This window comes from Pteropus medius, unplaced genomic scaffold, assembly GCF_902729225.1.
Source record: "Pteropus medius unplaced genomic scaffold, Ma_sr-lr_union100, whole genome shotgun sequence".
Taxonomy (NCBI): domain Eukaryota; kingdom Metazoa; phylum Chordata; class Mammalia; order Chiroptera; family Pteropodidae; genus Pteropus; species Pteropus medius.
In genome coordinates, this window is record NW_024355206.1 from 3,373,350 (window position 1) to 3,399,181 (window position 25,832).

At 46.0% G+C, this 25,832-nt stretch overlaps 1 long non-coding RNA gene and 2 pseudogenes across 2 annotated transcripts in view; all 3 read left to right on the plus strand.

Annotated features, from left to right (window-relative positions):
* Positions 1 to 25,832, plus strand: part of LOC120599257 (uncharacterized) — a 41,722-nt gene that overhangs the window by 3,348 nt on the left and 12,542 nt on the right. The window contains exons 2-4 of one of the 2 annotated variants that reach the window (XR_005651838.1): positions 11,108 to 11,456; positions 16,299 to 16,359; positions 23,586 to 23,759. This is a non-coding gene — a long non-coding RNA (uncharacterized LOC120599257). Of the gene's footprint in view, positions 1 to 11,107; positions 11,457 to 16,298; positions 16,360 to 23,585; positions 23,760 to 25,832 lie in introns of those variants that run through there. The other variant, XR_005651837.1, reaches the window with a different exon arrangement.
* Positions 1,786 to 2,304, plus strand: LOC120599256 (1,2-dihydroxy-3-keto-5-methylthiopentene dioxygenase-like; annotated as a pseudogene).
* On the plus strand, positions 2,620 to 2,738 carry LOC120599454 (uncharacterized; annotated as a pseudogene).

A 25,832-nucleotide genomic window follows, 5' to 3' on the forward strand; every position in this document is an offset into this window, starting at 1 on the left:
CACACCTTTGGATTCAGCAAGTCTACTGTGAGGGACTGTCACCATAGAGAAACTCACCAAATCGTGCAGAGGCAAGTGCAATGCATTTACTGCAACGCTGTTGGTAATAGGCAAAAATTAGAAATGGCCCAAGTGTCCATTGTCAGTTGTGTTAAGAATGAAGTAGATCTATATTTCTGATATAGAAAAATGTGCTCTGATATATTAAGTGAAAAGAGAAAGTTTCAGAGAAATATCTCATCTCGAGGTGCATACATATATAGGAAAATGTGTATATGAAAATTTGAAGGCAGATAAGCCAAGGAGTGTGTGGAAGGTAGAATTATGGGAGACTCTGTGTCTACTCTGAATATTACATAACAAGTATCTATTACTTTTGTAACCAGAAACAGAACAATGAAAATATATAATTTTAAAACAAATCGCCACATTAACTTCTGTGCTGTACAGAGTGTCCCAGCACAATTCCTTTTAATTGAGGCTTTTCCTCTCTCATCGTTTCTGTTTTTGGGAGAAGTAAAGGGTTAAAGGGGCTGTTGGAGGGGAAGAGGAAATGAGGTCAGGGAAAGAGGGGTGAGCCTCCCCCCTGCTGTGAGTGAATGGGGCTGCAGCACCCCAGCTGGAAGCAGTCACCCCCAGATGCTCCAGAGGAGGCTAATTGACTGTTCCTGGGGACACAGGAGGATGAAAGATCCAAACATAATGTAAAATTAGGTAGCGATTAGGACAAGATTGTGTGACTTAGAGTAACAGTTCTCAAAGTGTGGTCTGCAGACTCTGGAGGAGGTTGGGCAGAGGTATCCACGAAGTCAAAACTATTTTTATAATAATACTAAGAAGTCATTTGCCTTTGTCATTGTGTTAACATTTGCAAAAGCAATCCCCCATCTTTAAAAAAAAAAAAACCAAAAGTCTATTAATAGGATAGCTTTAGTAAAGCAGTAAAAAATAATAATTTTATTAAATCTTAACTCTCATAATATCCCATATAATAAAGATGGAAAGTAAGAATAAAGCCCTTGTAAGATGATTGTCACCTAGGAAAGTACGTGGGCTTATCTGAGTTATGAGCCGAAGCTTTTTTCATGGAATACTGTTTTAATTGGAAAGAACAACTGATAAACCATAGTTTTTCAGACTTGAATGTTTTGCAGATTTTTTTCCTTGAAAAATGATCTAAATGAGCCAGTCACTGCAAGGAAATAACTGATGGTATTTCTCGCCAATGATAAAATTCGAACTTTCAAGGGAAAACTAACATTTTAAAAAACTGGTACTTACTACCCTGAGCTTGAGAAGATCCCCATTCTTAAAGATGTTTCTAATGAGATTAGTCATATCACCAAATGTGTTTTTTTTTTTTACATTCTTTAATGAAATTTGTCAACTTTCTAAGAGCGCATAACTCAGTGATCCAAAATTTTCCAAATGACTAATGCATGATGTTAAAAAGTTATGTGTGGGTCAGAGATCCATTTGAGAATTATTTGAATGTAACAGAGTAAGAAAGGGGCATTGATGTTGTTTCAGAATCCATATTGCAATTAACCTTTGAGAATCTATCACTTGTCCGTGTTGTTACAATAAAAGAATAGCCTGGGTGGGGTGTCAGCCAGTCTCAGTGACCAGGAAACAGAGAGCAGGTGGTGGCACCCTGGTCAGAGCTACCCTGAGGCCCAGAAACAAAAGGCCACCTGAGCCTCTGCCCAGATCAGCCCATGCAGGTGAGGTACCTCTGGTGCTTGTGGTGCCCACTGTGCCCAGATGCACCCCCGGGCCTGTACCATGGTGCAGGCCTAGTACATGGATGAGTCCCAGGATGACCCGAGGTGGCCCCATGGCCCGGAGCTGGCTGCCCAGTCTTTTCTGGAGCAGTTGCACAGGCTCAGAGTCTTTTCCTGGAAGCAGACAAAAATGATCCAGAATTAGAAAAGTCTCAAAAAGAGAAACTGCCCCTGGATAGGTGTAATAACCGTACGCAAAGATATACTACCAAATTATGAAGACGAGATTAAGATGTTTTGCGAGGAGCATTTACATTTGGATGTAGAATTTGCTGCATCTTGGATGGTAGTGGATGCTTTGACATAAAAGATAAAGAGAAGCAGTGGGTGCAGATTTTCATGGAGAAAGGAAACACGGTAACTTTTTCTGCGAGAATTTATCACTGCTTCACACTGGATGGAAGACCAATGGGACAGCCATGCAGCTGTTCGTGGGAGAACCAGTGTGGACAGTATACAACCAGCCAGCTATTTCCATACTTCAGGACAGTACAGGAAATTTTTTGCACAGACGGCATAGCTATGTTCCCTGGGAGCTAACATACTCCTTGTAAAGACCCTAAACATGATACCAGAACAGAAAATCAATTATTTTCTCTTTGCCTTTATATTGCAGACTTGAAGCTAGGTTATCTTTCTTTTGCAAGATTACGTGACCAGAATATTTTTTAATGAAAGGAGCTAGAAAGCTGATTTTTACATGGAAGCAACTGTGCAAATTTGGACAGATCATTTTCTCTAACTCAATCAAAATCAGTGTTTCAGACACACATTCAACTTTGACCCAAATGAAAGTTTTATCTGCTGAAATGTAACTGCTTAGATGCCCTCTCGAGTGTACAGCCATGGCCCCCTGAACATGCCCAATCTTGTCTGATCTCAGAAGCTAAGCAGGGTCAGGCCTGGTTAGTACTTGGATGGGAGACCACCTAAGAATACCAGGTGCTGTAGGTGATAAAAAAAAAAAAATTGTCAGATGCTCTCTTGACATGATTCTAAACTTAAGCCAGATATCAGTCAATGCCATGCCTGCCTTATAAGAAGTTTGAGGTATAGAAATATATTTGGTCTTTGTCTCTAGTTCCTGGTACAGAGCTCCTAAAACCCTTGGAATTCTCTGAGTGATAGGTATGTCCTTTGTGCTCAGGACCTCACACTATGTACCTCTTGTGGACCTCAAGAAGGAATATATCTGCCAAGAAGGACTCCTCATGGTTAACTGGGCATAAATTCATAACTAGACTCTAGCCGCCATTGCTGACAGAGGCCTTTTATGCAGGATGTATTCAGGGAAAAGCTAAAGACTGAACCTTCAGCCTCTAGCTCTGGTTCCTGCTGAGTTAACTTTTATAAAGGAGTTCCTGGTACGGTATTTTGACCAATAGGCTGAAACCTGCCCCATCCAGTTGGAACTGTGCAGCTATATCCTCATTTGCATCTATGATGACCAATCAGAGCAGCTGGACCCATCAGACTATGAAAATTTGGATTCCTCATTTGCATAAAAATGTACCAAATAAGAACCAGAACAGGAACTTTCTCTATAAAGAGCAGCCTCCCCTTTTTCCTGGGGGCACTTAACTTTTGGTTTCCACCAGAATCTGTTTCTCTGTTCTGCAATCTTCACTTTAGTGAGGTTTCTCTCTTTCTGCACCTCAGATTGGGGACTTTTGTGGACACTCTTCATCTGGCTATTCAACTACATCCTTTATAATATCCTTTATAATAAATTGGTGAGTGTAAATCAATTAATGTTTCCCTGAGTTTTGCAAACTGTTCTAACAAATTACGGGACCCTAGGAAGAGGTCATGGGAACCTCCAATTTATAGGTGGTCAGTCAGAAGTACAAGTGTCTCAGATTTGCAATCGGTGGAATCTGATACTAACTCCAGGTAAATAGTGTCCGAACTGAGTTAAATTGTAGGACATCCAGTCCTGCTGAGAATTGGAGGATTGCTTGATATGGGAAAACAAACTAGAAAGGTGTAAAGTAGATACCATAACTAATCAGATATAGGATACTTTTTTCCATCCCAAAATTATACCTTGCAGTGGGGAGTGGTAAGGGGGAAAAGCTCTCACATTACGAGTTCAGTCTCAGTTGCTTATGCCTTTACCATTTTCTTGTTCAAAATAAAATAACTGCCTTAATTTAAAAAAGAAGGCCGTGTCTGGTCCCCTTTCTGTGACAGTGAAACCTCGAATTCCACAGACTGCATGCTGGCTCCTCCCACTCTGTGTGTGCCACGTGCTTGTTTTTCTCACCTCTTACTCTTTTTAAAATTCATGCTTAAATACTGTGGGAGAGAATAGTTGTAAACAGCTTTAATTAAATCATGCTTATAAAAAACTATTTTCTCATACTCCATTTTATGTTTTTGGTATTTTTGATCTTTAAACATTAAATGGTCTTTGGTAATGGGGAAAAAGAGAATATCTTCAATATCTAAAAAACTATTAAAATTATCCTCCCATAAATTATATAAATATCTAACCACTATGCTGTACACCTGAAACTAATATAAAATAATGTCAACTGTAATTGGAAAAAAACAGTAAAAACATTTTAAAAATTATAAAAATAAAAATGAAATGCTTCTCCCTGTTCCTTTTTTGTCATTAGATTTGAGTTAAACATTTTTAACAGAAATACTATACAGATTGTGTCATCCCTGTTGCATCACATTAGGAATCCCTCGATGTCAGTTTGTTCTATTTTGGTTATGCCTAACCAATAGTTTGGAGACTATTCCTGAGAGTGATTTTATATTTCATTGCACTAGGTCAATGTACTATGTCTGCTTTGGCACTATTCACTCTTCCTTTGTGGTCCAATATATGGTCAAATGTATAAGTTCCACTTGTTCTTGAAAGCAAAAATTATAGCTCCCTAATTGTAACCTGCAGAACTGGACTTCTGTCTTTCAGATCATGCTTGTCAATTGTGTCCTTTACGTTCTTAAATTTTATAAGCTTGATCTATTCGTTTCTGAGAGAGGTGATAAGAACTCCTTAGGTGTTTGCGGATATGTTTCTCTCTGTAATTCCATCTATTTTGAAGGTATGTTGTTAAGTGTTAGGTTCATGTCTTAAATTTTTCTAGTGAATCATACCTTTTATCATTAAGTGAGGATCATCCTTATACCTAATATTGCTTTTTGCTTTAAGATTTATTCTGTATTATATTATGTTGCAATGCCAGCTTTATTTTGGTTGGTATTTTGCCTGACGTAGTTTCCAATGCCTTTCACTGTCATTTTTTTCTGTCACTATGTTTTAATGTATCCACATGTAGCTGAATTTTGTTTTTGTAACATACTTTGAAAGTCTCTGTCTTTTAAGACACATTTAGACTATTCCATTTATAGGGATTAGTGAACATCATTTACTTATTTCTATCACTTCATTTTGCATTTTCTACTTGCCATGTTTTCCTTTTACTTTTTTCCAGATTTATTGAGATATCTCTGGCATACAGTATAATGTGCCACTATACTTTAAAGAGTACAGCATAATGATTTAGCTTACTCTTCTGCTCCTTTTCACATGCATGCTTTTGTGCTGGCTGGAAAATTACTGCTTGGCTATTGCCCATGGGAACATAGGCTATCACCCATGAGAACATAACATCCTAACACTAAGCTTTCTGCTTCTGTACCCCTGCTTGCACAACCGACCTGTGGGTTGACTGGTAGTGAATAGGAGAAAAATAGACCTTTGTGTTTAAGACAGAATGAGGAATGGGATTTAGGGCTTAAAAACCCTGTACCTCTACATTTCGAGGCTGCTTAATTTGGGGTCTGCGTACCCCGGGCAGACCCAGCTGGCTGAATAAAGAGCGTGTTTCCTACAACTCACTGATTTCTGGTGGTCCGTGTGTCTTTCGGAGGCTGGAAGCTACAACACTTTTTATTTTCTATTGACTCAATCAAGATTTCTTTCATCTTCCTCTCCCCTTTACAGGTTTGGAAATTGAACATTCAATTTTACTTGTTTAGAAATTAAATTCTTAGCTTGACTTTACAAAGTTTAAAACTCATATTTTTTTTCTTAAAATATGAGACATGTGGATGATTTCTCTCCATTTCCTCCTCTTTCATGTTATTATTCCATTGTATTTTAGTTCCTCTGGTTTTCCCCCCAATCCCTTCGTTTGTTTTTAAAATAGATTTATCAAGATGTTTGCAGGTTTCTTGTCAGCATAGAGCTTGCATTTCACTCCTAACTCCTACGTACACTTTCTTAATACCTCAGGGCATCACCGAACAAGTCTGTCAGCAAAGGTCTGTGAGTAAATAACTTTCTCTGTCTTAAGTTGTTTTATCTCACCCTCGTTCTTTTTCCTTTTACTCTTTACTGAAGTGTACATACACAGATACAGAAAAGTATACAAATCGTTAGTGTACAACTTATGGCTGTGCGCCCAGACATTGCTCAGATCAGGAAACGTAACATCACCAGCATCCCTGCCCCCCGCTAAAATCTCCTCAGACCACCTCCCAGACACTATCTTTCCCCATTTCCCCAAGAGTAACTGCTATCTCTAACCTCTACTAAAATGGACTGGTTTTGCCTGTTTTTGTTTCTACATAAACAGTCACATAGTATGGACTCTGTCCAGTCTCACTTCTTATCAACTTTACACTTGTAAAATTGATCTGTGTTTCTGCGTGTAGCTGTGATTTATTCTGTTGCTATATAAAATTCCGTTTTATCAATCTGCTGCTATTTATGTATCCATTCTGCTATTGGGGGACATTTGGCCTGTCTCCAGTTTGGGGCCATTGCTAATGATATTTCTGTGAATCTTTTGGTGCTTATCTTTTGCTGCACGTATGCGTGAAACTCTTGGATGATACCTAGGAGTGAATTACTGGTCATAGGGCACACACGTAAGCATTCGGCTTTAGCAGACACTGCCAAACCGTTTTCCAAGCGATTATCTAGTTTATTTCCTACAGCACTGTATGAGAGTTTCAGTTTCTCTGCATCAGTGCTAACACTTGGACTCTCATTCTTTTCAATTTTAGTCATTCTCGTGGGTGGATAGTGGTATCTCTTAGTGGTTTTAAATTGCATTTCCCTAGAGACTGAGATTAAGTTTTTGTTTTATGAGCTTATTGTCCATTTGAATATTCTCTGTTGTGAAGTGCCTGTTTCAAGTCTTCTGCCTATTTTTTTCCGTTGGATTGTCTGCCTGTTTGTGATTTGTAGGATTTTGATATACCTTTTGATATATTCTCCTTTGGGGGTATATGTATTGCAAATGTCTCCTCTCACTCAATGGCTTGTCTTCTCATTCTTTTTTTTTTTTTAATGAGGTATATTTTGACATAACATTGTATTAGTTTCAGGTATGCATATTGGTATTTGTTTATATCATTCTCTTAATATCTCTGGATGTGCGAATATTCTTAATTTTAATTTAGTACAATTTATTGACCTTTTATGGTTATGTTGTGTGTCCTGTTTGATAAATTTTTCTACTCCAAGTTTATGAAGATATTCTTCTATAGTATCTTCTGGAAGCTTTATTGTTTAACTGATATATATATATATATATATATATATATCAGTGATATATATATATATATATCTCACTTGGAATTGATTTTTGATGTACCCTGACTTTAGATGTTAAATATAAAAAACTATACATATCATTTTTTTAACCTCCATTTTTTTACTTAATACTTCACAGGCGTGTTTCTGCTACAAGAGTCATCATATGTCATTCCCTGGAGCGGGGGCTCTGGAATCAGGCAAGCCTGGTCAATAGCCTGGTCAACATCTCTTATAAACGGTGTACCTTTCAACAGGTTATTTAAACACCCCGTGTTTTCGCTTTCATGGGAAGTGCCCAGGTCTTGAACTGAGTTGATTACATAGCTGGATCTCAATTCCAGATTAATAATTGATTGAGAAGCACCACGTGAACTGAAACAGTGGATCATTACCTCTAGAACAGTCCCCTGAAGATCTCAGATAGGCCACATTTTGTGAGCCCAGTTTTATTTGATGTGAAAATGAATGGCCTCTGGCAGTTGAGAGTAAAGTCAGGGTCGTGGCAGGAAAGAGTGAGTGGTGATTAAATCACTTAATCAAATTCCCTTATCGAATTATCGGATTATTCTTTATCTGCCAAGCTGGTGTTTTTGAGGTGATTTAACCTTATCTGAACTGGTTGCCTTGGGAGAGAGTTGCTTAACTTCTCTGTGGCTCACTTTATCATCTGTGAGATGCGTAGGGTAAAGTTCATTACCAACCTCATAGTAGTGTTATGAGGGTTCAATGAGTTCCTGGCTGAGGGAGGATGAGATGAGCATAAAGTGATCAATAAGGGGCACCATTATTTTCACCCTATGTGGGGCGTTGACCAGTGAGATTTGGACACGTGAGGCAGCTCACTCCAGAACTGGAGTGGGGAGATGCAAAGGCTGGAGGAGGAAGGACTCCGGTTCTGTTTAATGGGGGCAGCTTGGGATAGTATCGAAACTCATGAGAAGTGACTGAAGACAAAATCTCGACATCTGTTTGTCCAGTGAGGTGCTGGTAAATGTTTTTAACAACCACTCTATGGAAGTGTGTGTGTGTGTGTGTGTGTGTGTGTGTTGATTTATAACATTGGCTGATTTCCGTGGTGTAAAGACTTGCACCATGGCCAACTTCAAACTACCAACCTCACATCACTGAACAGAGTTTTCCATTTTAAGTATTTCTACCATATAGACAAGGGATGTAAACATCCTTACGTACAGGGATACTAGTAAAATATAATAAAATAAATAAGAAGTGACAAGTTTTGAGTCTTTTAATATAATTTATTTAATTGTAAGTTTATATAGCTTAACTTTTAATAATGGCCATGTTTAACAATTTGCTTGCAATTTAACAGTTGGCTCTTATGAGCCTGTACAAGCTGTCTCCAGCCACCACAGAATTAGTCTAAAAGAAGTCCTCTTTTAGAGCCTGCAATCCTGGACAAATAGTAGTCACATTTAGTCCAGTTCCTGGCAACTGGACAAGTGCTAAAGACAGATTCAATGTATTTCTTGAGAACCAGTGCTCATTTCCCTAGTAACTGTGTCCCCTCCCCCAGGGCACAGCCCAAAAGGTGACCTTTTCCTTCTTTGGCTCCGAGCTGTTTATCATGCCCATCCAACGGCACCTCCCCCACTTCAGGTCAGACTATCCCAGGAATGCCCGGGACATGGTCAGCCACTTGCTGGGCCCGTGTCAGGTGCTCGCTGGGCCCGTGTCAGGTGGCCAGAAGGAGAGCAGCAGCCTTGGGAAGGAGCAGCCTGCCCCTCGGCGCTCACCCCCATGACCCCTGCCTTCTGGGGTTAGGAATGCCCTGGGCAAACAGACCCCACCAGCCCACTGCCCTCACACATGTGCGAGCCGGATCTAGACGAGCATTTCTCAGTTTAACCGCGCTGCTCTCCATGGCCACTGCACCCCTGCAGACCACAGAGACGGTCGTGATGCTGGCAATGACAGGCACCAGGTGCTTGCTGTAGCATTAACCCACTTCGGTGTCATAACAGCCCCATCAAGCAGGCGCTATTGTTATCCTACGTCTGTGGATGGTGTGCTAGCCTGCCCGGCATTTTTCCTTTCTCCTCCAGCTGTCTTCCTTCACAAGGTCTCCAAGCTCATGCACAGTTTTCTTGCATCTTTTACTGTGTTGCTTATTGCTGAATGTCCTCGGCATGGAGGATGGAGAAGGGGAAGGTCGGAGGGCTCATCGGTGACACCCTGGGAGGGCACCAACGTCTAAGGGCCCCCGAGGAAGAAGATACTCAGAAGGGCTGCTGCAGAAAGTTCGAGATGTCCAGGGGGTAGTCTGCAGTGGGGAAGTTACAAAGTGGACAAGTAAATGAGCAGCAAAAGATGTCCCCTGGATCGAGGGGTCCCGAGGCCATCCGTGACTGTGGCAGGGGCTGTTTCTTCATTTCTCCACTGGGTGGTGAGGAGGCTGGAGCAGGGAAAGCTCTAAGCCAATAGCGGTGGCTGAGAAGGCTCAGAGTTCAAGAAGAAGGCAGGAGAGAGGTGCCAGCTGGAAGGAAGGCTTTGGGGATTTGGGTCGTAGATCGGGTTTAGTTTGGTTTTGTGTAAGTCGTGACTCTCCTTAGCAAAGGAGTTAGCAGAAGGAACCTTCCTCCCTGCTCCAGGTCCCAGGTGGCCGAGAGGGGCCCAGCCTGGTTGGAAAAGGAGACAGCACTGGGGGCCTTGATTTGGAGTCCTGCCCCAGCAGACACTAGGCCCGTGGGTACCGCAGCCACAGTCTCCCCACTCGAGGGGACAGCCCCGCCTGGCTTCCTTCTTCCGGATCCCTGGCGCCGAAGGACTTGGGGAAGCTGGGCCTAGGAGGGGACAAGGCCCAAAGGGAGTGTCTAGGCCAAGAGCAATCCATTCAGAGACCTTCCCTGAGACCTGGCTCTGCCCCCCGGGGGGAAGGCAGCGGCAGCGGCAGCGGCGCCCAGATCTAGTTCTTGCACAGAGGGCTTTTTTCGTTTTGTTTTCACGTTTTCGTTGTTGTTGTCAAGGTGAAATGAGGACTTGATGAGAGTGGGTATTGTGGACAGGAAGGACCCCGGGGTTGAGGGAGGGATGTCCCTTCTCCACACTCACTTTCTCCATCTGCAAATCTACTTTGGCAAACAGAAGAAAGGAAGGAAGGAAGGAAGGAAGGAAGGAAGGAAGGAAGGAAGGAAGGAAGGAAGGAAGGAAGGAAGGAAGGAAGGAAGGCTGGGTGAAATAGAAGGTGGTGTGAGAGGAGGAAGGAAAGAAAGAAAGAAAGAGAGAGAGAGAGAGAGAGAGAGAGAGAAAAGTTGTTGTTGTTGTTGTTGTTAAAAGAGTTGTTGTTGTTGTTGTTGTTGAAAAGAAAGAAGAAAGAAAGAAAAGAAAGAAAAAGGAGCTGGCAGGGGGCAGAGGCTGCAGATGCCAGTGAGAGGGGAGGGTGGGACCACACGCCGAGGGATCCAAACTGTAGACAGAGAACATCCGCCCCCTCTCCTGGAGAGGAGGGAGCTGCCTGGTGGTCTCTATTTCCTCTGATAAGTGAGGCGAAGAGTGAGGGGGATGAACAGTTGGGGGCGCTGAGTAGAGTGGTGGAGTTTATAGCTCCCAGTTTGGGAGAACAGGACAAGGAGGCTGCCAACAGACGCAGCCGAAGTAGGAAGTAATACACGTGACGGGATGGTCCTCTCAGATGTCATTGCCCCAGCGGCCATGTCTTAAGACTTCTTTGTGGCTGTGGGTTATGCCTCTAGCCGTTAAGCTCATGCATCATCTCCTTTCTTACTGCTTTTGCCACCAGGAGGTGACACTCTCTCCAGGTTCGAAGGACAGCTGACCATGGCCCCCCAATAAGGACTGCATGAGGGCGCATCCAGATTTCTTCTCAGACCGGCTGGTTACAAGGAGCGATCGGCTGTCTGCGACCTGGAGAAGGACCTCCGCCGGACACAGATTCGGCCGTCGCCTTCATCTTGGACTTCCCAGCCTGTAGAACTGTGAGAAACAAACGTCTGTCATGGAAGCCACCCCATCTGTGGGAATGTGTTATAGCAGCCTGCGCTGACTGGAACACCATGCACAGTAACTCCCTGTGCAGAAGGCGGAAGTTAGTCGCTTTGCCCGGAACGGAGCAGGACTTCCAGCTCCAGGTCAGTGATTTTTCCACTGTGTCACGGGATGCACCACGGGTCCTGTGGCCTCCTGAGGTCTCCCCTTACTTGGCCAAACAGAAAATACGGCCTTGGAATCGGCCTCCCTGGACTCGGCCAAGATGTAGGAATTCACTACAAGCACTGGCCCTTTTCCTTTGAACCTTTTACCTCTTCAGTGGTTTCGACCTGAGTTTCACAAGGAGGCAACTAGGTTTCCTCTCTGATCTGGGGGCAATAGGGACATAGGAGCCATCTAGAAAGAGTCGTGTGAGCAATTAGCCAGGCTTGCCGAGGGCATGGCAGTGTGAGAGTTGACCCTGCATGTTAAATAGCTGCCCCAGCTGGTAAAAATTAGCTAGGTGACAGGTGAAAGGACGAGCTTTGCAGAGAAGTTTGGACGGGGAAGAGTCGAAAGATTCTGCAGAAGCTTTGGTTTTTCAGTCTCCTTGCTGAGTAGTTTATGCAGTGGCCGCCAATTGAGGATGTTTATGTCCATTTGGGGAAGTCAAGGCAGCGGGGTCCAGAAGGGAGAAGAACAAACAGCAGCTCTTGGGGTCTGTGCAGCCCCCACCCCCTGTTGAATTCAGGGCACAGCAAGCAGGGGAGTTACCAAGATTTCTGGGCAAGGCTGCCTCTTGGCGGCCAGACCTGAAGAGATGGGGAAGCCAAGGGCCTATCGCAATAGCCCGACAGGAGGAATGCTGGGTTTGTCTTCCTAACAGAGGCAGGCACAGAATGTACCAAGTGCACCTTGGTCCTTTGCTCTGGATACAAATGGATTCAGATTCTGTAGGGGCTGAAGTTTACATGGGTGGGTCGGCTGGGAAAGGGGCTCCTTTTAAAGCAAAGAATGCAAAAATTAGAGTGGAAACTCCTTCTTGGAAAGGGCCAAGGCAAGTGAGGGGCCTCGAGCTTGAGCTTCAGAAAGGTGTGTGTGTGGAGAAGAAAATAAAATAGGCTGAGGGGATAGGGTGTAAAGAAAAGAGGAGTTGGCAGAGAAGGTGGACTTCTGAGCTGCAAACCAAATGACGAGGAGCTGGCCAAGGGGACAGCTGTGTGAAGAGCACTGTGAGCACATTGAACAGCAAGCACAAAGGCCCTGAGGCCAAAACAGGCTTGCAAGGCCAGAACCCGGAGGAGATCAGTGTGCCTGGCATGCGGTGAGCGTGCATAGAATGTGGAATGTGTCCCCAGGAAGAGCTAGCCTCTCCACAAGGCCCCTCCACCACAGCTGAATCCACAGGGACTGTGGGCCTCCCTGCATGAGGCCAGAACAACATGTTTGCAGCCGCCTGGAGTCCCGGCAAGACACCAGTTGACGTGGTAGCCCCAGTTTGCTTCCCTGGTCGGGCCGTTGGAATGGGCGGGCCCAGAGCGGAGGCCTGGGTCTCCTGGTGGTGCCTGCTTGTGCGGAGGACTTGGGTTTCAGCACTGAGTTTGAGACATCTAACAACGAGCTTTTGACCAGGTCAGAGTGATCCTCGGGGGCCAGGAGGAAAGCGTCTGCCCGCAGTTCCGGTTATGAGAGGGAGAAAGAGGGAGAAGTGTAGAAGGGGAAGGAGAAAAGCACTGTGGTCAACTGGACCAACGGCTCCGCTAGTTCCAGGGACCAGGCAGGCTTGCTCGAGAAGGAACAACAGTTGAGGAGGTGCTGGGGGTTCCCAGAAAACACCAATCAACCACCCATCCCACAGAGGGACAAGGGAAGAAGACTGGAAAGAGTGCGTGTGGCCTGGATGCCTTTATCCCAGTGACGCGGTGGTCCAGCGAGGCCCTGCCCCCAGTCGACCGAACATGAAGGCAAACAAAGCTATCTTTGGAGAGCCGTAAAGGTGACAGTTGTGCTAAGCCATCAGTGGGAGGAAACCAAATGATTGAAAAGGTTGGGATCAGCCAGACTCTAGTGTACAGGAAGATAAAATTGTGAGCAGGTCAAGAAAACCTCATTCCACGTCTTGGTTCGTGGTCAGGAGAAAGCTCTTCTTAAGATGGGGCGGGGCAGTTGGTCAGCAGAGAGCCAGAAGGTGGCAGTGTCTACCCAGGGAGCCGTGTCAGGCAGGGCCTCTGGCTTAGCAGAGTCCCTAACCCCACCACAGCTAGAGTCACCCAGGTATGCACCCCCATATTGCCCTTTGCCATGATCCAAGACTGCCAATCCTTCCTCCCTCGCCCTGGTGCCCGAGTCAGTCTGCCCATGACAGAATGCCCAGTCAATGAACTGTGCGCCAGCTGGGGTGGCCCTGGAATAGTCAGACAAACTTGAAAAAGAACAGCGAAGTTGGGGGCCTCACACTTCTTGATTTCAAAACTTACTGCAAAGCTTCGGTAATCAAAACAATGTGTTACTAATGTAAAGACAGACATATAGGCGGGTGGAATAGAATAGAGAACCCAGAAATAAACTCTCCCCTATCTGGTCAAACAATCTTCAGCAAGGGTGCCGAGACCACTCAATGAGGAAAGGACAGTCTTTTCAACAAATGGTGCTGGGCAAACTGGCTGTCCACATGCAAAAAAATAAAACTGTGTGCTTCCTTTACACCATATTCAAAAATTAACTCAAAATGTATCAAAAACCTAAATGGACGAGGTAAAACTTTAAAGTTCTTAAAACACAACCTAGGGGAAAAGCTCCATGGAATTGGACTTGGTAATGATTTCTTGGATATGACAGGCAATGAAAGGAAAACTAGGCAAATTGGACTACATCAGACTTAAAAACTTCTGTGCATTGAAGGGAGCAATCAATAGAGTGAGAAGGCAACTCATAGAGTGGAAGAAAATACTTAAAATCATAGATCTGATATGGGGTTAATAACCAAAGAATATAAGTAACTCCTACAAGTCAACGACAGAAAATCAATCAATCAATCAATTAAAAAATGGGCAAAGGATTTGAATAGACATTTCTCCAGAGATGATTTATAAATGGCCAATAAGCGCATAAAAAGTTGATCGACATAACTCATCACCAGGGAAATGCAAATCCAAACCACAGTGAGATACCACTGCACACACTTGGGATGGCTACTATTTAAAAAAGAAAGAAAAAACAGAAAATGACAAATGTTGGCGAGGATGTGGAGAAATCGGAACTCTTGGTGAGAGAGTAAAACGGCACGGCCACCGTGGGCAACGGCGTGGCTGCGCCACAGAGGAACATTCAGGACGTTATGCTGCGTGAAATTAGCCGGACTCCAAAGGACACATACCATAGGATTCTACTTACATGAGGTCCCTAGAGGAGTGACATTCACAGAGGTAGAATGATGGTTGCCAGGGCCGAGGAGAATGGAGGGCTGTTGTTTAACGGGGACGGAGTTTTCCATTTGGGAAGATGAACGTAGTTCTGGACGGTGGCGATTGGGGCACAGCAGGGAGAATGCACGTGAGGCCGCTGAACTGCACGCCTGGAAATGATTAAGGTGGCAAATTGCATTATGCGTATTTTACCGCAATATTTTTTTCAAGTCCTTTGGTGTCTCTGCCACTGGGAATTTCTCACCAGAATTTCTCCCAGGCTGTGGCTCCTGCCCTTTCATTTCCCACCCCCCTTTATTTCTCTGAACTTCTCCCCTGTCTTCTCGCTTTTTGGGGTCTCTTTCCTCCAAATTTCTGTTAACAACCCTATAAAGCTGTTTAGTTCCTCATGTATGTTTAACTATCTCCCTTCAGCCATGTCCGTGGCACCTCCCCTTCCGAAGTGGCTGATTGAGATATTTTCCTAAACAAAACTGCCCTCACCCTCTAACTGCACTGAAAACTTGCCATCTGGCGTATATGTTGATCTCCTGAGAGACCGCATAGCCCAGGGCTCCGATCTCCACTCCACCAGCTGCCAGGCTGAGGGTAGGCCCGGGGGTGAAGGCTGCTTTGGGCAGCCCCTTGGCAGCCTGTCAACAGCCCCTTCTGCCATTGTTCCACCAGTGTGAGCACCACAGATCAAGCCTCGGATGTGCAGGGCCTGAGGAAGAAATAGAGAATGGTGATGGCCAAGAGTGTGTGTGTGCATGTGTGTGTATGTGTCTGTGTCTGTGTGTGTGTGTCTGTGTGTGTCCCTGGAGAGGTCTTGGGGGTGGGCGAGATTAAAGGAAAGACCAGGAGGAGACCTTTTGCTGTGGCTGGATATGACAAGCCAGGCAGGGGAACAGTCAGTGCCTTCCAGACATAGATCATAGATCTCTAAAGTGGAGGCCAGAGAGGGCACAGTGAGAAGTCTTTAGAACAAAAATGGCCGCTTGATAAGTGCTTACCATGTGCCAGGCACTAAACGCTGATAGTAGCTACAGTTACTCTTGCTACATGCCACGCAGTGTTCTAAGCCAGCGCTAATAAACATATAATGCAAGCCACGTATGCAATTTAAAATATTCTAGTAGCTGCGTTTTATTTGACTTTATTATTATTATTATTAAAGGCACACAGAAGTTTATCAACATGTATACTTAATGTACACATGGGAGATATCCAGGGGAAAATGAGTAACCCCTCTGCACTCTAAAAAGTTGTTTTAAAAGGTGAAATTAATTGTAAAGTTATTCTATTTAACCCAAGAGATGCAAAATATTATCGTTTCAACATGTAATCAATATAAGAAATTATTAGCGAGCTATTTTGCATTCTCTTTTCATATTAAGTCTTCAAAGTCCGATGTGAATTTACACTTCCAGCCCATCTCAGTTTGGACGAGCCACATTTCAGATGCTCAGTAGTGCACGTGACCGGCGGCTGCTCTACTGGACAGAGTAGTTTAGATATAATAATGATAAATGCAAGCACTTTGGCTATATTCATCCATTTCGTCCCCAAAACCATGCTTTTGTTATCCTCATTTGACAGATGGGAGAAGTGGACCGCAGGAAGAAAACGGCTGAGCTGAGATCTGAACCGTCGAGCTCAGGTGAGTGCGGGTTCGGAATCGGGTGTGCTAGGCACCGAGCCCTGCCGCCAGCGTCGCCTGGCAAGCCTCCCTGAGGGCTTGAAGAGAAAGGCTGCCTGCTACTACTACCTCTCTTTCACAGAGGAGGAACTGAGGGTAAAAGAAGCTAAAAAGATCTGGTCCTTTAGGTGGTCCCGCCGGGATGTAAACCTATGTGGAGTGAAAAGTGGGAGTCCCTCAGTGAGAGCTGGGGAAGGAGGGGCTGGGCGTGGCCACCTGCATCCCGCACTTAAAGTTAAGACCACTTTGAATAGTTCAAAGGGAAAATGACCCCATGGCTTGAACTGGGAGGGTGAAAGGTGTTTGCACCATCATTTAGGTGGCTGCCTAATAGTCTATCAAACAATGCGCCATAACTGACTTCAGCAGTCCTTGATTGGGGGCAATTCATCACTAATATTAATAGCCCTGCAATGGCTATTTGAAATTGGAAATTATTTTTTCCAATAATCCAAAAATTTTGTATTCTCCAGTACTTTATTATCTGGTGTTCAAAGCATGTGGGAGAGAGGCCAGCCCATTCCTCAAGCCTGACATGTCGCCACAGCGTACAAGAGTCCCTGAACTTGGCCCCCTTAAAGCCCTGGTGCTTTATGTTCATAATTTCACTTTCTTGTCAGATAGGCCAAGTCTGTCTGCACCCAACACTTGGTCCCACTTGTCTCCCTGCTCTTTTGTGAGCTTCAGCTCCAGAGGACATATTTCTGGAGCTTTTCCTATTGGGACATTATGCAAAAACGTGCTTTTTCAGATTCTTCATTCGGCCCCAGCTCCTAGTTAGGTCCTGTGTAGAGCTGCGTGGAGCCTTCACCCTCCTGCCTCATGGACATGTTTGTGCAGCTTCCTGGCTTCCTCCTCGTTTACATCTGGCTGGCCTTTTCCCTCCTGGTCCAGGCTTATCTCTTACACAGTGGGCAGGTTTTGAGCTGGCAAGAGTCCGACTGAAACGGTTCTACAAATTGCCTTTTTTTGTTTTTAGCTAGAACAGAAGTTTATAATGAGGGCCCACGAGTGTTGGAGGAGGAGGACACAAACCCCCTGAGTTAGTGAGCAAAATCTATGTGTGCCTCTTTCTAGAGAGAGGTCGCTTATTTTCATTCAAGGGTCACAACCACACCTGGAGTATGGTGGGCCCGAGAGGCTACCAGACTGGACCTTGCTTGACTTTTTTGGCCAAGAACCACCACTTCCAGACTCCTCCCTTTCTCTTCCCCACCAGCGACCATTCGGGACCATTTATCGCAAAGAGCCCTTTCTGGGCCCTGATGCGTGTGTGTAGGTGGTGTCTGGTGACAGCTTGAAGTGTGGATGCCTTGCCTTTGCTCTGCTAGATGCTCTGTTTGCTCCCTGCCCCACAAGCAGAGGCTCAAAGTCTAACTGGGAAAGAAAAGGGTACAAATTACTTCCTGAATCCCTGAGTTTCTCATGATGAGCAAAAATTTTCAGTGTGAAAACTTGAAATGCCCAGAGCTCGTTGTGTCACTTGTCTTTCTCTTTTTTAACTGCACAGTATATTAGTTTGCTCAGGCCGCCGTACGAGTATCACAGGCTGGGTTGCTTAAACAGCAGAAACATATTTACTTACAGTTTTGGAGGCTACAAGTCAAAAATCAAAGCGTCAGGAGGGCTGGCTCCTTCTGAGGCCTCTGTCCTCGGCTGGCTGGCAGATGGCCATCTTCTCCCTGCGTCCTCACATGGTCGTCCTTCTGTGCCCCTCCCCCCATTACGGTCTTTCTGTGTCCTCATCTCCTCTTCTTGTAAGGACACCAGTCCTATGGGATTAGAACCCACCCTAATTACCTCCTTTTAATTCAATTCTCTTTTAAAAGACCCCGTCTCCAAACATAGTCACCTTCTGAGATGCTGGGGGTTAGGAATTCAACAGAGGAATTTGGAGGGACACAATTCAGCCCATAACATACGTGATTTATTTTTCTGTGATGACAAAAGCAACAGATGTTCCCCCATAGAAAAGTTGGAAACTTGAGAAAGGAAGACACCGAATGTGGGAATCTCTGCAAAAATCGCATGGATTCTAGAATTGCTTTTGTTGAAGGGCATGCAAAATGTCGACAGCTAGAATTCAGATTTCGAAGGAAATTTTAAAAAGAAGGCGCACAAAGGCCAATGAGATCTGTTGAAACAGCTTCCACGAGGCATTGCAGTGTCAACTCCGCTGAGTTTAGGTCGTGGGTCCAGAGTTATTTGTCCTTAGTCCATTTTCCTTCTTAGCTGGGTTTTCTACATGTTCTTTAATGAGCTTATATTACTTTTCATAATGAGGGAAATAAACAACCGTTATAGAATACTGCCAGGGAGGACAACTGAAAGGAACTTCTAGTTCCGTTCAGAGCAAGAAGCTGAAAAGAAAGAGCAGGCCCGCTGCTAGGAGCTGAGGGAGGAATGCTGGCGGAGGCCACAGCAGGAAACGTCAGCCAGCGCTGCGGCCTTTGCCCTTCAGACCTGGCGGAGAAGCGCCAGAGTGAGCATCCGGGGAGGAGCTAGCTCTTAGCTAGTCCTAATGGGTAGAAGAGTTTGTAAATGAGCTCCCAGCCACTTGAAATAAGATCCCTGGGCCTGGGCTAATTGTATCCCGGCTACTGAGAAAGAGGACACCAAGTCACTGGCTGCCAGTGACCTTTTGCAAAATTACAACAGAAAATGAGCTCGAAGGTGAGCGAGGGTCAAAAGGCCATTCTTGTTTTTGAAAGGGAAGAAAGCTGAGCCTTCCAACACTGGGCCAGAGGGCCGAGCGGGATAAAGGGGTGGTTTGGGAAGCCCTAGAAAGAGAAGCGATGATTCTTGGGAGCCAGAAGAGCCCCCACCTCAGACCAGTCTCGTGATCCTTGCGATGCTGGGTTCAGCAGGTCAGCTAATGAACAGCTTGTTGCAGTCTTGTCTTCGAGGTGGGGAAATACGGAATAGATACCAGTACAGTTAGGTCAGATAGTAGCAGATTGAATTATCCTAGCCCCCAGATCAGCGGATTGACGTCAAGGTGAAGGCTCTTCCCATTCCACATTCTTCATTAATTCCTAGGGACTAGGAATACAGCGGAAAAGAAGAAAGATACACCCCTGTCCTTGCAGAGTATATAAGCTAGCACAATCTATTTATTTATTAAGGAAATTTTGGTTTTGCTTTAAGGAAATACGACTATTTCTCTGACCTCATTGAGAGGGGTATATTTCATGTAACCAGGTGTCTACTAGTAGCTTAAGTAACAGTGTCGCCTACGGGTGGGACGTGTTGCAAGCTCGCACACAGGTGGGGTCCAGCAGTGCCCCGGAGCAGTGTGACTGGGCAGCTGGGCCATGTGGGTGAGGCACAGGTTGTCCCTCCAGGCCCCGCCCCTGTCCCAGTCACCAACTCTCTTCCTTGTATCTTTATGCCTCAGGGAAAGTTGACCCCACACCCCAGGGGGAACAGGTTTCCTGCCTCCTAAGAAAAAGCCTCAGTCTGTCAGTTAAAATGTTTCTTATCAGCAAGTAGTAGAACCCTGCCCCCATTCCCACCCACACCCTCACAAGCCATGGTGTAAGGTGAAGGTATTCAGTGAGTTCAGTTCAAAAGTCTGGAGGTAGGTGGTTCCTGGCCATGGTTTGGTGGCTCAAATGATATTAGGGTCAACATCTCTGTGATTCCCTGTGTCTTTCGTTATGGTGTCCAGAAGCTGTCACTCCAGCCATTCTGTCCATGTTAAGGCAGGAAGAAAGGGGCCAAGCCAGGGACACATTTTCTAAGAGAGCTTTCCCAGAAATTCCCTAGCTCTCTTCCACGTTTATCTCATTGGGCAGGACTGTCACGTGGACACTCGTAGCTGCAAGGCAGAATGGGAAAGTGAGTTTTTAGCTCTTCTTACCTATAGGGAAACAGGAGAGGGAGAAGGAAGTTGAGAACTGGACCGAGGTTAGCTACAAACAGGAAACGACGCCCCTGATTTCTGCACACCTCAGTGTCTGGGACGGCTGCTGCCATCTCGGCACCAGGCCAGGGCAGAGAGATGGAAAGAACCTGCACTCGAGATGAACAACCCCAATGAAAAGTGAGCGAGGTCGGTAGAGACGACGTTGACAGAAAAGGAAAAAACTAGTAGCCCTTCGGCATGTGAAAAAGAGCTCAGCCTCATTCACAAGAAGAGCGATTAAAATTGGAATAACACTCCTACCGCTTTTCACCTATCAGATTGGCAAAAATCCAAATGTTTGAGGACGCATTCTCTTGATGAGACTGAGGGGAAGCAGGCACTCTCATGAATGAAGGGGGAAATGGCCTAATTCCTGAAGGAACACATGAACTGGGGTCTTTGTGTCCTCATCGAGAGGCCATATTAACTGACTCGAAGCCCACCCTCCCATGAGACTTTCTATTACATGACAATAAGTGTCCTCGCTGATTAAGCCAGTTTGGGTCGGGTTTCTGTTACCTAGAACCAAAAATATCTCGAATAACATTCCTGCTTTTCACCCTCAGCTCAGGAGCAAAATCCAGAAGCCAGATCATGGAGTCTAACTGGGTCATTTAGCGACTAGCCAGATCCAGACAGCTACAGGTCCAAAAGCTGAGATCATTGTTAGCTGTGGAATCTCTGCCAGAGAACTCACCATGAGCCTATCCCCAAAACAGTGGCTGGGCAACTGTCTCAGGGAATATTCAGTCCTGGTGGTTCTGAGTGGGGGCTGCAACCTGAGCACTTGAAAGTTCCAATGTAACCCAAACGTGGAGGTGACCCTTCAGGGCTTGGAAACTGGGAGGGGCGCGAGGTGACTGTCTTGGGCTTTCTTGACCTGATGTCTGTAGGTTTCCAGCTATTTGGTTCATCTGATTGTCTCTAGCTGAATTTCATATTCACTGAGCACCTTTTCGGTTCCTGCGTATCCCCAAACCGTGTGGCAGCTGTACATCCTACTGTAAACGAGCCAATTGGCCTTCTGTTTGTCTTTTGAAAGAATCGCTAGTGAAGAATAGACAGGCCCCGTGGAATCCCTCAAACCCCACACCCAACATTCCTCACTAATGACCTTCCAGGTCTAGGACAAGGTTCCAGACAGCTGACTCCTGCCCTGAAGCCGCACTGCTTCAGGTACTGCATTCCATAATCCACGCCCTCTATACCGAGCCCCATGACCTGGGCAAGCCTCCAGGCCAGTCACAGCCAGAATGGATGCTGGCACTGGTGGCATGCTGCAGCCCCATCCGTGTGCAGGCCTGCACCGATCCTGCCCAAGTGTTCTCTGCAGTGAGAGCAAGAATTCCCGACTTCTGGGGCTGGGATCCTTATTGGCCAGGTGGCTCCAAAGGACATGGTTTGGTCCGTTTTAGGGAGGCAGGGCCAGGACAAAGAACCTCACTGAGGTCGTACTGACAAGAGGTACTCCCGATACCCCAAGGTAGAGCCTTGGGTCTGCTAGGGGCAGTACGAGGTGTACGGATGGGCCAGGCGCTCCTGATAGTGGCTCACGGTCAATCGTGTGGCCGCCCGATGGTGGGAGCAGTGAGAAGAGGCGCCAGGTGGGCCACTGTGCCTTGGGGTGTATGCCCAAAGCTGTGTGGATGCTGGCCTCCTCCTCGTCACCTACCCAGCCCCCAGAAGGCCTCTGTCTGTGGGCCTGGCATTCATCCCGACTCCTCTCACACCATATTTCCAGCAGGTGCCCTGCCGTCAGCCTTATGCCTGCTCTGGTTCTTGCTCTTAACACGTGTATATTTAGTTTATACTCTGCTGTTAGCTAGTGATTGTTCGCAGGTCGTGTCATGTGTGTATGGTGCGTCCTTGGTGGATATAGGCCCCTGAGATCAGTATCTGTGCTCTACTTGTTTTCGAGTCACCCGCCTCTTGCTCCACAAACACCACCACCAACAGTAACAACTAGAATCTAATACGAGGCATCACGGAACAGACGGAAATGCCTGTTAATGAACTAACGTCACCGACACTCAGGAGTTGGCCCCCACTGTAAGGAAACGCTATATAGATGGAAAGCTGAGTTTTCTCCGAAGCTGTGGAATGTGTAGAAAAGAGCACGTTACAGTTCATTTAACAGACCGAGTATCTATTTGCCCTGATAGAGCTGTTAGAATTACAGAAGAAGTGGGAGACATGTTGCATAACCTCATGGAACATATCGACCCGGGAAGCTCCTTCACTGAGCTGGCCAAGAACTAAAACAATCTCAGACATCTCTTCCTTCTGCCTTAGCACATAAGTGTTAAAAGAAATGAGATTCAGAAAATTTTGTTTTGGCTTTGGGAAATCTAAAACAGCTCTTCTCAAAAGTCTTTACTATGAGATTCCTTGAGACAGCAATTTGACTAATTTAAATGAATTTTTCAGAAATATAGTAAACAAAAACAAAAAAATTAAGAAAAGGTGCAAGTTCTCGGTATCCAGGAAGACCAAGGTGCAGGGTTGCTCTTGGCCACAAGAGGGCGAGGTCTCCCTAGTTTTGAGCTAAGCTACAGAGCTAACCACGGAGATTATGGATGGCTGTGCCCAGCCTCAGCCTAGCTGAGACTTCAACACCCTCTCTGTCCAGGTCCAGGGGTTAGAGGGGACACCAGACCTCTTCTCCTACTCAGGCGGCTCCCACAGCGGGTGTCTGTCTGGGGTGCAGAAGGCTCTGAGTGGTCAGGCTGGGGAGGAGGTCATGTTTAAATTACAGACTGTGCAGGAGTGCTGTGCTGGCAGCTTCACCCGGGAGCCAGGAGGGCGGTAGTGTCTGGGGCATGACCTCGGGTGGCTGTGGTGCTGGTTAGGGTGCTGGGCAGAGCCTGGCTGGTGAGGCCAAGAGATCTTGGGTGTGGCAACCACAACAGAGATGGGGGCCACACGGAGCCTCTGGGAGCCACTCTGCTGCCCGGCCAGCTCCTCCCAGCCCTGCCAGCGCTGCATTGTGTGATGTGGCCCAGACAAAGGCCACACTCAGTGAGGTCCTGTCATCTCCCTTCTTCAGCGTTACCGTCTCTCAGAGTAGCTCTTCTCTAGCTCAGCTGGACGACCTGCTCTTCCCCCAAATGACTTGTGCTTTCCTCCCTTCACTCACTTAGTCATGTGTGAAACAGACACTAACCGAGTGCCTGCCGTAGCTGGCCCTGTGGCGATACAGGACATTGCGCCTTCGTGGACACTGCAGCCTTATGCTTCCATGTCTTTATGCATGCTTTTCTGCCCTTCTCTGCCCGGCCAGATTTCACTGTCCCTCAGTGATCTCTAACCTCTCCAACTCCAGGAAGTCCCTTCTGATTACTCCCAAGTGAGGAACGGGATCTCGTCTGTCTCCTGAGTGCCTAGTACTGTGCCTGGCACAGGTAGGGGCTGAATAAATATTTATCGGCTTGAGCGATTGAGGTGTTCACGTCTGTCGTCTGTCTCTCACTTCACAGCCTGATTGCTTAAAACTGTCATTTGGCAAATCATCAAGTCCTGCCTGTGACTTCTCTCCTACTGAACTGGTGTGCTTATGACCCCGTGACAGACGCCTGGTGTTTGGCTTAGGCAGGGCTCTTGAGTTGCAAGGAAAAGAAAGGAATGTGTTGGCTCATTGAACCACACCACCAGGGGATGGGCAGGAAGGGCAGAGCCGGCCCCCGGAGCAACAGGAATCTGGGATTATAACGCCAGGACACTCCGCCACTCATCATGTCTTCATCCCCTGCTTCTGCAAACTGGCTTTCTCCACCCAGGAAGTGTCTGTCAGCTGGTCCGATTCGCATCTTCAAGCTCAGCAATCCAAGAGAAATAGGGCTTTCCTCTCCAACCCCAATTTTTATATTTAATTTAAAAATTTTTTAAATTAAAAATTAATAATTTTTTTATTATGGTATACGATTCAACAGTAAGGCATATATCTATTGCATTGTGTGTTCACTGCCCATAGTTAGATTTTTTTTCTGTCACCACATGTTTGACCCCTTTTACCCCGTCTACCTCCCTCCTCCCCTTCTCTGATAACCTCTAGTCTGTTGTCCATGTCCATGAGTCTCTCTCTGTCCTGTTTGGTTGTTGCTTTTAGATTTATATACACATATAAGTGATATCATGTGGTTTTCAACTTTTTCTGTCTGACTTATTTCACTTAGCATGATTACCTCAAGGTCCATCCATGTTGTCGCGAATGGCAATATTTCATCTCTTCTTACGGCTGAGTAATATTCCATTGTATATATGTATCACAGCTTCTTTATCCAATCATCTATTGTCGCCCCAATTTTTAAATCCTGGTGAAAGCTCAATAAGTTTAGTTTTTTTGGCTCACACGCTCTTCCCTTGGACCAATCACTGTGGCCAGGGACAGTGATGTAGGATGATTGGCAGAGTTGGACTAGAGGAGAAGCAGTTGATCCCCAAAAGATGGATCAGAGAAGCAGACGTGGCCACTGGGAAGAGCTAGAACCACCACCCCGATGTTTGCCCGTGTATAGAGATGTGGGACGTATGTTTTCTTGTTTATTCCTTGTCCTTGGGGACCATACATGCTCATGCTGCCTTTGCTGACAACAAGAACTTGATATATATTGGCTGATTTCTAAGAAAAGGAGGTTTTTTTGCTTTTTTTGGGGGGGGCTAAAATCCATGGTGGATCTTCCTTACACTTTGCATGAGGCCACAACTGTCCATCTCGTCGCTGCCATTGTGGGTGGGGTCATTCCTCTTGAGTTAGGGCGTGGAACTAGAGAAAACCCTGGTAGCCGTGTAATGTCTTGAGCTGTCACCTCTGGTTTTCCTCCTGAGAAAATCATCTGGGCCCAGCAATGTCAGTCATACCGGCTTTTTGTCTCAAATGGGGAATGGCTCTGAGACTGGTTTTTCTGTTTGTGTTTCTTTGTTTATTTTGGTAGCAAGGAAGGCAACTTTGTAAAATGGCATCTTCCTTGGAAGGTCCCCGGAGTGTGGCCGTTTCAAAGGATGGGGCCTCCCTCTCGGAAGAGCTCCAGGCTTTCAACAGCCCTGTTAGGTAATATGATTATACTTACTTCTTTGATGAGGAAACTGAGGCTGAGCAATGGCCCTATGCTCAAGGTCACAGAGCTGTGAGAAGTGGGGAGGAGGACGGCAAGATGTGTCTGGAGTGGGAGCCACACGCTAGAGGGTTTGCACACCTCTATCCATCCCCACTTGCATCTGCGACCTTGGATAAGGTCGCAGATGCAAGTGGGGATGGATTTGTTGAGTCCAAAGCCCATGCCGTTTTTATGCCCTTACGCTGTGTGACCTCGCCCAGGCCACCTCGCCCCCGCGTGCCTCCACTTCCTAATCTGTGAAATGGGGACGATAACAGCCCGTGCCTCGTGGGTTTGTTGTGAGGGTTAAATCAAGTGACACCTGCCGGGAGTAGGAGCTCCGAAGGTGGACGCTGCCGTCCTCGTTGTTGTTATACCAGAAGGCTCTCTCAGAGTCACGAGTCTGGGCCACTCCCTGTTGCAGGAGAACCAGA